Raw genomic sequence first — 9,298 nt, forward strand, 5'->3', positions numbered from 1 at the left:
ATGCAAACTGTATCAGACACATAAAGTTGAAGGGCCTTCTTATTATTCTACACGAGTCTCATTAAATACCTCGGCCAGACTGAATAACAAAAGCTAATCCATCCATCAGCTCGTTCTCAATACTGTAGAGACAGTATTTGTCTGAATTTCTGTTCACTTCATTTTAGATCTATGATGTTAGATCTCCTTTCAGTGATGTGGTCTTCTAACCTTAAGTTGTACACTGATTGAGATGAACGAGGAGTTCTTCTCTCAGTCAGTCGTGCACATGAAATAAAAGAACAGACAAGGCTGTTGATGAAAAGATCCCCTGATTGAACCTGTCATGTCTTTGTCACAAGAGAGTCTCTTTTCATTTAGCCACTTTGACAAACTGTATACAGTTTTCTCTTGATGTTTTCGTTGAAATAGGAGTGCTGGATGGTCACAGTGACCATCAGAAGCATAGCGCTCCTAATAGCATACTTAAGAATGGGGAGTTTTGTGTGTGGAGTGTTTACTGCTGGAGTCTACTGCTGCCTCCCACATTTTTGTAGAACCTGGAGAAAAATAAAGAATGACTGATGATTCAGAGATCATGAGGATTTATTTGCAAACAACACGTGCACCTCAATCTTCATCTTTCACCTTGATTTACTTTGCATCACATTAAAATGTGAAATGCAAGTATTGGCAAAGGCCAAAACGTTCCTGAAGAGTAAGCTTCTCTTAAACTAAAGGTACATCTTTCAGTAGGAAGAGTATCGTGAGACATCTAAAGCTTCTATTGTCATTTCCTGTGAACATTTATTGAAGCAGTAACCCAACAGATCTGTTTTAGACATTAAAATGTACGCCGTCCCTATGACTAAATCAAACTACCTCGATCTGTCACAGCGTCAGCTCTGATGGTTGCGATTCGAATCGATCTCCCACTGGCCCCACTTTATTGATTCCCATGTTGGTCGTGTTAGATCCAGCCCGCTGGAGCCCTCCAGATCTAATGGAATAGAATAGAATAGAATGTACTTTATTAATTCCTGAAGGAACAGCAACAATACATGAAAAGTATATGTACAAGTATATACAAAATATTCAAGAATATTTCCTTGCTACTCTGTCCTCTGGTATCCCCCCTGATGCTGAGTTAGCATGGCTTGCTTGTCCATCTTATTAGAGGTAGAACTTGAGGCTGTGCTATGCTTTGTGACACGCTGAAATAGGACGTAAAGATCCAGGCAAGAGACCGTGTGAGGCTTTTATGCTTTTTAACACCCTGCACAACATCCATTGGTATCCATTCCCAAACTGCAGGGGGCGGTGTATCACAAACGTACATCTTCCAAAGTTCTAAACAAAAGTCAAAGAAGTTTGCCTTTGTTTACAACACGACATTTCTATCCTTATCTATCTTTCCTGGAGATTTTTTTAACCGATTACTCTTCTCTACCAAGAGTGGCCGCAATTCCATGCCATGAGTTATTTACCACTCGGTTATCTTAGTGATCTCTCTGAGAACAGTCATACAGATGCCTGTATTTCTGCACTTCAACCACAAGGGGATCCTGTTCTTTCGCTATTTTGTCCGCACATCTCCGTCCGTCAGGTTAGAAATTTTTTGTGTGTCTGGGGCGCAGACATTTTCTATGTGAAGGTGTGGCGTAGGTGCAAAAATGACACCATTCATCTGCACAAAGCCAGGCGGACCCTACAAGCGTCAAGCATAAATCAGCCTTTCCATTCCCTATAACAATGGATGGAAGGACAGCTCGAAGTCGCCTCTTCCTAGCTCACACTGCAACACCAGCACGTCACCCTCACCTCCTTCTCCTCAGTCAGCAAAGAACATCAGCCCCAGCCCTGGTTAGCATGCTACAGGCTGCTAACAGCCAAAATCTCATGTGTAAACAATGCAACTATGGTTACACAAAGGATCCCTGGACACACAGGAGCAAAAAAGCACAAACACCACTGCAAACGCAACTAGTTTGGTGTCAGTGGCCATCAAATGAGACAAAAAATAATAATGTTGACGTCCAGTCATGTTTCACGTTATTACATCAATACAATTTCATAATGGTGACCTGATCTCATTTCACATTTTCATTTCACATTGCTACATCAACAATCTAACACACTGGGTGGAGCCATGCTTAAAGTCTGTACCCCTGGTGATCTTTGCTGCTGCTCTCCCCACCTAAGGGCTTGGCATTCCACATAGACATGTAAAAAGGCAGGGTGTCCCCAGAGCAGAACCATACCAGCCTTCACTTAACTTGTTGAATGGAAACAGAAAATCTTTTGCCGAGTGAAGCTGATTGAAGTTACAGTAAGTTATCTTTTATTGCAAATAACTGAAATGTGTTCACACATTGAAGAAGGTCCCTCACAGTCAGCCGAAGTACATGCAGGAAGGAGATTAGGGTGGATTAGCAGTCATCCATGAAAAACCTCAGGTGACTGGGACTCGACTCAAAGTCTTCTTTGGTGACTCACACATGAACCTGACTTGAACAACGGTGATCAAGGTTTGGTGACTCAACAACAACATTACTCACAAAACATTCTCTCTTTTTTTTTTTTTTACTTTCCATACACAGCATACTCTCTGGCTGCCAGAGATGAGAAGGACAAGTATTTCTTTTGTAGGTCCTGAGTTTGACTTTGAATTCCAACAACCTGGTTTCAGACTAATTTGGATATTTCTCCGTTTGTGTTGAGGTCAGAAATTTCCTGGGGATGAATGATTCTGGATCCACTTTCATATGCACTGTCATTGTATGGTAGTGGAGTAGAATATCACAGGTAAAATCTTAAAATATGCAATCCCTGAAATTTATACACAAAAAGCATTTGGAACAGGTCCCTCTGTCAATCATGCTAACTGTATTCATTTGATCCCAGTCACCTCTTTATCAAAAATACTGTTGTACTTCAGAAGGTAATACAGGTATTGGATTGAGGGGGAAATAGCCCCATTTTGCTGAAATGTGTAGGAAAAAAATACATTTCTTTTCTTTTTTTTATCCACAGGAAACACCACAAGACTGTAAGAAAACTGCTTGTACAAGCTCAATATTTTTCAAGATTGTATCAGACTTCAGCAAACCTTTCTCTGTCTTTGATAAAACAGCAGGGAAAATATAAAGTCTGATTTACTGTAAGATTGTAAGTTAAGCCTTCAGCAGCAGGAATAGCCTTTAATCCCCATCCAGAGGAAAATATTTTTGTTTTTCTCAGGAGAAATCAGCTCTTGCACACGTGTCCCTGCCCACAAACAAATTTGAAGTCCGTGGTTGTGCATCGTTCAGCCAAACGGAAAAACAGTTTTAATAAGAAATTGCATGATGGATGATGATTTGGATTGATGAAAAATAAAGTAAAACATACCCAGAAACACATCCAATGAAGGAGAAAAAAACAGTTTTTTCTTTGTTCTGAGTGAGTTTAGGTGCCCTACATGTTTTTTTCACTTACTAGAAAGGTTGTTTTTCCCACGGCCTTAAAAGCAATGAGCATATGCTCTCCAATGATTAACATTGAGTCCCTTAATTTGCTGATGTAATTACTACAAAGTACAAAAATACTGGAATACATATATTTGACAAACATGGACACAGTGAGGCATAATCTAAAACCAGGGTTCATATTATTTTCAGCAAAAATAATAATATGTGACCTCTAAAATACTGGTTTCACACACTAGCAACCCCCTGTCGTGGGAATACAATAAAGGTGCTTTTTCAACCGCAGGAACTATCCCCAGGAACTAGGGACTTTTTGTGTAGCTGTCATTTTGACTGCGGGAGATAGGGTTTAATTTTAGTTCCGGGGTACTGAATCTACCTGTGGAAACCGCTCTGGCTGAGAGGTTAGTACTTTCCAGATCTCCAAGAACTATGGGGGTGGGGCCTATAATATGAACATTCTGATTGGCTGTTGTATCTCACCCCGTTTCCACAATAACATCACATGCAGCTGAGCTTCAGCATAATGTGTCACTGTTTTTTGAGTTTACAGTGGCTGTTGAAAACCTCAAGAATGCATTCTAGTTTAGTTTTCAGATAAAATAACATAAAATATGTGTCAGAATGTCCTCGTCAGATTAAAACCAGCACAGGCTGAATCACCTCAATGCTAAAAGACCAACTATGGTGTCATTTTTGCTGAATGGCCTTCATCAGTGTCTTACTGCCCTCTACTGGTCTGGTGGTGTATTGCAACTACTTTTATCTTTTTTCTCTACAGGTAACTGGCCTGATTCAGATAAACTACCTTGGCCTTTGTCTGGTGATGAAAACACAAACAACAATGGGTCACAGGAACCATAGTTCCAGGAACTTGTGGTCAAAAAGCACCTGAGTAGGCCAATCCAAAATAAGTCAAAACAAACAAAAGCCTTAGAAACATAAATTAACTTAGTTCATTTTTTTTTTTTCACTGCTAATCCTGCTCAGGGTTGTGGGTGGCTGGAGCCTAGCTGTCTTAACCGGGGGGATGGGGTACACCCTGGATTGGTTGCCAGTCAATCCCAGGGCTAACACACGGAGATAGACAACCTCTTACGTGTACACTCACACCTACAGGCAATTTAGAATCACTAGCTCAGCTGATGAGCGTCTTTTGGACTGTATGAGGAAGTCGGAGTACCCAGAGAGAACAACAAAGACATGAAACATTTTAAAAATCATGTCGTAATGGTTTTAAATAAAAATTATCTGTGTTTTTAATTTTGAAAGGTATCTTGCAACCACTTTATCAGTATTTCGTAACCCCTCAGGGGGGCCCAACCCTAAATTAGGGAACCACTGTACTAATCGAACCCATGCCAGTAGATTGGCTAAATTCATCGCTTCTACTTAGCATCCGATGATGACCAGAATGAGTCTCTGTGAGGTGAGACAGCAGTGTCACCTCCAGGGCTCTGCCAACACGCTCAGATGATATTAAGCCCAGCCTTTGCCGAGGGATCAAACAGTGACCCACCAGTTCATCAAATACTCCCGAGCTGGACATTCATAAAACATGCTTCCCCCAGCTAGCTCTTGGCATAAGCTCAGATGTAATAAATCACATACTGTATATTTTATAAGGTAACTGGTCCAGGGTTGCACGGTGGGTCGTACTTAGACAGTTGCCTTAGATACCGAAGGCAGATCTTTTGCATTTTTAACTCTTGATTTAATCCTGAATCAAAAACCCTCCCTATACCACTCTTATAATATGGAATTACATCAAATAGGCTAAAAGATGTATTCCCAAGTTTAGGGATCAAAAGATATGTTCTAATGTATGAGTTAAACTTTTATATTCCTGAATTCTGCATTTTTATCCATCATTTTTAGGGGTTATAAATGTGTGCAGCTCCAAAATACTTACATTCTCCTTATCTTTAAAATAATGCTCTCATGCAAGCTCCCACAAACACACTACTTCCACAGTGGACCAGTTTTCTTTTTTACTGCCTCCTTGTTATCGCCAGTAAACTGCCCCCTTGTTACAGCCTCCATGTATTTCCAATTATTTTATATGGGAAAGAGGGCAAAGGGACAAATGGAGTGGAGACAAGAAAGAGAGAAAGTGTGGCACGCCAAGACACTTTGTAATGCCATGGGCAGGTTATAAGGAAGATAAATAGCGTGACACCTTAATGGAGCCATACAGTTATCCTTTATGAATAAAGTGAGATTGCTTCATAAAAGGTAGCGTCCGTGATTAATGGCGGGGCCGCAGCGCCTGCATCGATCCTGGACATAAAAGGACTCTCCAGTATTTACAGCTGTTAATGTTATAACAAATGGCATTGTAAAAGTTGGACGTACAGTGGGGCCAATAAAATGCTTCAGACTTGGGAATTACAGAGACTCTGGTGGCTATTGCTATTACTGTGTTCCCTAGATGAGTAGGCCATGATAACAGCACAGAGAGAAACACACGGGGGGACTGACGGCAGCAAAAAACGTTGAACTGATGCAACTTTTACAAGATCAATAAAATAACTAAAAAGTCTGTAAAAGAAAATTAGCTAGCGGTTGGGTCAAGCGCCCCAGACGTCAGGAGCTCTTTTTTCAAAAAAAGCAGCTAGCGACAAATCTAGCATTTTTTTCTGGTGTTATTGAAGACTTTGGAAACTGATATGAAAGCATGTTTTGTTCTTCCCACAATTTGTACGTACGGCGGGACCACTGCACTACGCTGCACTTAGAGACCACTCTAGTCAATCATTGCATTCACAAAGCAAGCTGCCTGAAATACACCAGATATGTCTGCAGTGCCACTCCGCTGTGCTGCGTCTTGACTGCGTTTGAGCTGCATTCTCAGTCTGACAAGCTGCATGACTGACAGACACTGTCACTCCATTAAGAAGTCTCTCTTCATTAATCAATATTTGGCTTTAAAACCTCAAACCTGTTGATTCCTGGTCTGGCTCCACTTATTATGTCTGTTTATCATCGTAGTGAGGCTAAATATGATCTAATTTTGACACGGTCTGTTTTATTTTGAAAGTCAATGGATGTTTCAAGGTAGCTTCCTGTTACAACTACTACTCCTGCTCAATCTTCGCTTTGCTGAGTTTATGCGTCACAGCTATGTGTCTGTTACAAATAGTATTGCTGTGTACTACCTGCAATACAACAGACCAGCCATACAGAAGTACTGCAACAAAACAGATCTTGTGTGGGTTGACACATTAATTTGAATGAAACCCAATGGATTGGTTTGCTGCAATGGAAAGCACTACTGACACATTTGGTGTATTTTAGCCATAACACCTGCCACCAACGGCTGCTTGAGGCTGTTACGCTGTGAGTCTATTTTTGCCAGAGTACACTGCAGAAACGTGTCAATCTCTGCAGAGCAGATTGTACCAAACAGGACAACAGACACAAAAATGATCAGATTATATGGCCATTTTAACAGAAAGCACCATGTTCAGGCTCCTGATTGTAAATCTTACCCTTGTGTATCAAAACTACGTAACCGGCCAGAGTAGGGTTGCCACCTTTGAGACGGAGAAATAAAGGTGGTTGAGTAGGCACAAGTTGTATTGCATTAGTTTAAGTTTTGCATTGCAAATTGTGCTAACATGACTTTTCATGTCAATTTTAAAGTATTTCTTCTCAATGTAGCCAACCCTGTCTGTCTTTTTGTTGTTTTCTCTAAAATTATGAATGGCAGTAGTTGTCAATATTGTAATGAACTTTCTTCATGTTGTGTTAATGAAATGTCTGTATTCTTGATGTATTGATAAGAAACCCACAAAGGAAAATAAATAAAGTAAACACTATGGTAGCTTAAAAATAGTTCATCCTTTTTTAATCTCATAATGTTGATTTGTTAGCAGGATTAACTTTTCCAAAATAACCAAATATTGTTAGTTTTTAATAAGATTGCTGTATCTCTAGATGCTTCAGGTATGAAGAACTGTGAGACTCGGCCATTTGGTATTTGTTTTTTTCTGATGTTGTGGTAATATTGCTTTCCAGCATGATGTCACACTTCTGGCAAAAGATGCATCCAGTGTGAACTGGTGCGCACCCAAAAGCCTATGTGTGAATTAGGGGTTACTCTGCTCTACGGTACAAACCGAGTGTACTCAGTTTGCCTGCCACTCTGTAGCTTTATACCAGGTAAAAAAGCTGTCTTGAACAAAGAAAAGTTCAGTCAGACAACTCACATTTGAATTGTTTATTTAGCAGTAAATACATGTAATATGTTTTGGCACCCAGGCTCCAGCCTCATCACTCCTTGCAGATAAGTTTACTTCGAGGCATTGAAGAGTGATAAGCAAAACATACTGAACACTTTCAATGAATATAATCTAAGCAGTGATTCAGCCACAACTATTTAGTATCAAAGAGAGCAGCTGGGCTGTGAAACAAACGTTATTTCTAGAAAACAGAAACAAGAAATAATTGCCAGAATGTCACTGCAGGTCTGATACAACTTAAAATAATTTGACAGCCAGTGTTGATCTTGTCACCATGTTTGGAGATTTCAATTATCAATAAGGTTAAAGCGCTGTTAGTACACGGGGACAACAGCTCTCTTTAATTTTGATTAAACAACAAGTGTGTACGCTGTGTTCCATTAGCACTGTGCGCTCTGGAGCTGATCTGTGCCCACTTCAGTCATTGCTTGTGTTTTCCATCAGGACCTCCGTGGTGAATAAAGAAGTGGGCTGGGTTTATGTCTGATGGAGCCTGCTTCTCCCAAGTGTCGATGTCAAAAGAGCAGATTGACCCAGAAAGCCAGAAAGTAGAACATCAAATAATAGACACCGTAAAACCTCTGACTGCAGATGATGTCAAATGTTAGTTACATTATCTGCAAACTGCAAAACAGCCACAAATCAGCTACATCTGTCATAACTGCAGTTTTAGCTGTCAAGTATATCACAGCAATTCAGTTCATATATATAAATATTAAAGGTTATATTATTGTAACTGTCCTCCCTACGTGTGTGAGTGTACGTAGATTGATTGGCAGCCAAACTCCAATTCAGTGATGATGAGTCAGGTCTTAGTTGAACTTGGTTTAATCATCATAACTCAATTGAGAGTAAAAACTACAACAAAGGAAAAAGATAAAGCAAGCATTAGCATGCTGCTAACCTAAGTTCTCAATGTCCGATAGTATTTCAAAGTGATGTTATGTGATACTATGCTAAGATAATTGTGCTAAGAGCTAAGCTAATGGCTAAGCTAATTGCTAACTGCTAAGCTAATGGCTATGCTAACTGCTAACAGCCAAGCTAATGGCTAAGTTAATACCTTCTAGCCTATAGGTACTATTTAGCTTCACGCTAAGCTAAATGCTAGGCTATGCTAAGCTACAAAGCCTGACACAACAATAGATTAGTAGCAAGCTAAGCACCAAGACAAACTAAACTAAATGCTAAACAAGCAAGTCCAAATTCTCAAAACAATACGGAACAAAAACTCAAGGACTGCCACAACATAGCTGTACAAACTTACAGCTGTTGCTTTCTCGATGGATACAAGTTTTGCAGTGGAGCTTCTTGTGGAGATGTGAACTCTGCCGATGATTGAAAGAAAGAACCCTCAACTCCCTGACCTTTTTATAGAGTTTCCTCTTGCTGGCTCCTTTTGATGATGTACTTCCTTTGTTCCATTTCTCAAAGGCCAACAGGTGGAGCCATCGCATCCCATGACAGAACAATTATAGGTTCCTAGATTTGGCACTTAAGAAGTACAAAAGAAACCAAACATCTTTGACACAATGGTTGAGTCATTGAAAGCCAACTCAGCCAATAGCTGGTAGCTAGCTAACGGCAGACTCTTTGACAGGTACAGTT

General features: G+C 40.2%; 1 long non-coding RNA gene across 1 annotated transcript; it reads right to left on the reverse strand.

The window, feature by feature from the left end:
• Positions 1 to 472: 472 nt before the first annotated feature.
• Positions 473 to 9,027, reverse strand: LOC141804988 (uncharacterized). Its single transcript, XR_012599681.1, has 3 exons — positions 8,958 to 9,027; positions 862 to 979; positions 473 to 539 (listed from the first exon to the last, which is right to left on the reverse strand). It is a non-coding gene; the product is annotated as an uncharacterized LOC141804988 (long non-coding RNA).
• Between the last annotated feature and the right edge of the window lie 271 nt (positions 9,028 to 9,298).

This window comes from Halichoeres trimaculatus, unplaced genomic scaffold, assembly GCF_033239565.1.
Source record: "Halichoeres trimaculatus isolate MK-OKI-2021-1 unplaced genomic scaffold, fHalTri1.1 fHalTri1_scaffold_16, whole genome shotgun sequence".
Taxonomy (NCBI): domain Eukaryota; kingdom Metazoa; phylum Chordata; class Actinopteri; order Labriformes; family Labridae; genus Halichoeres; species Halichoeres trimaculatus.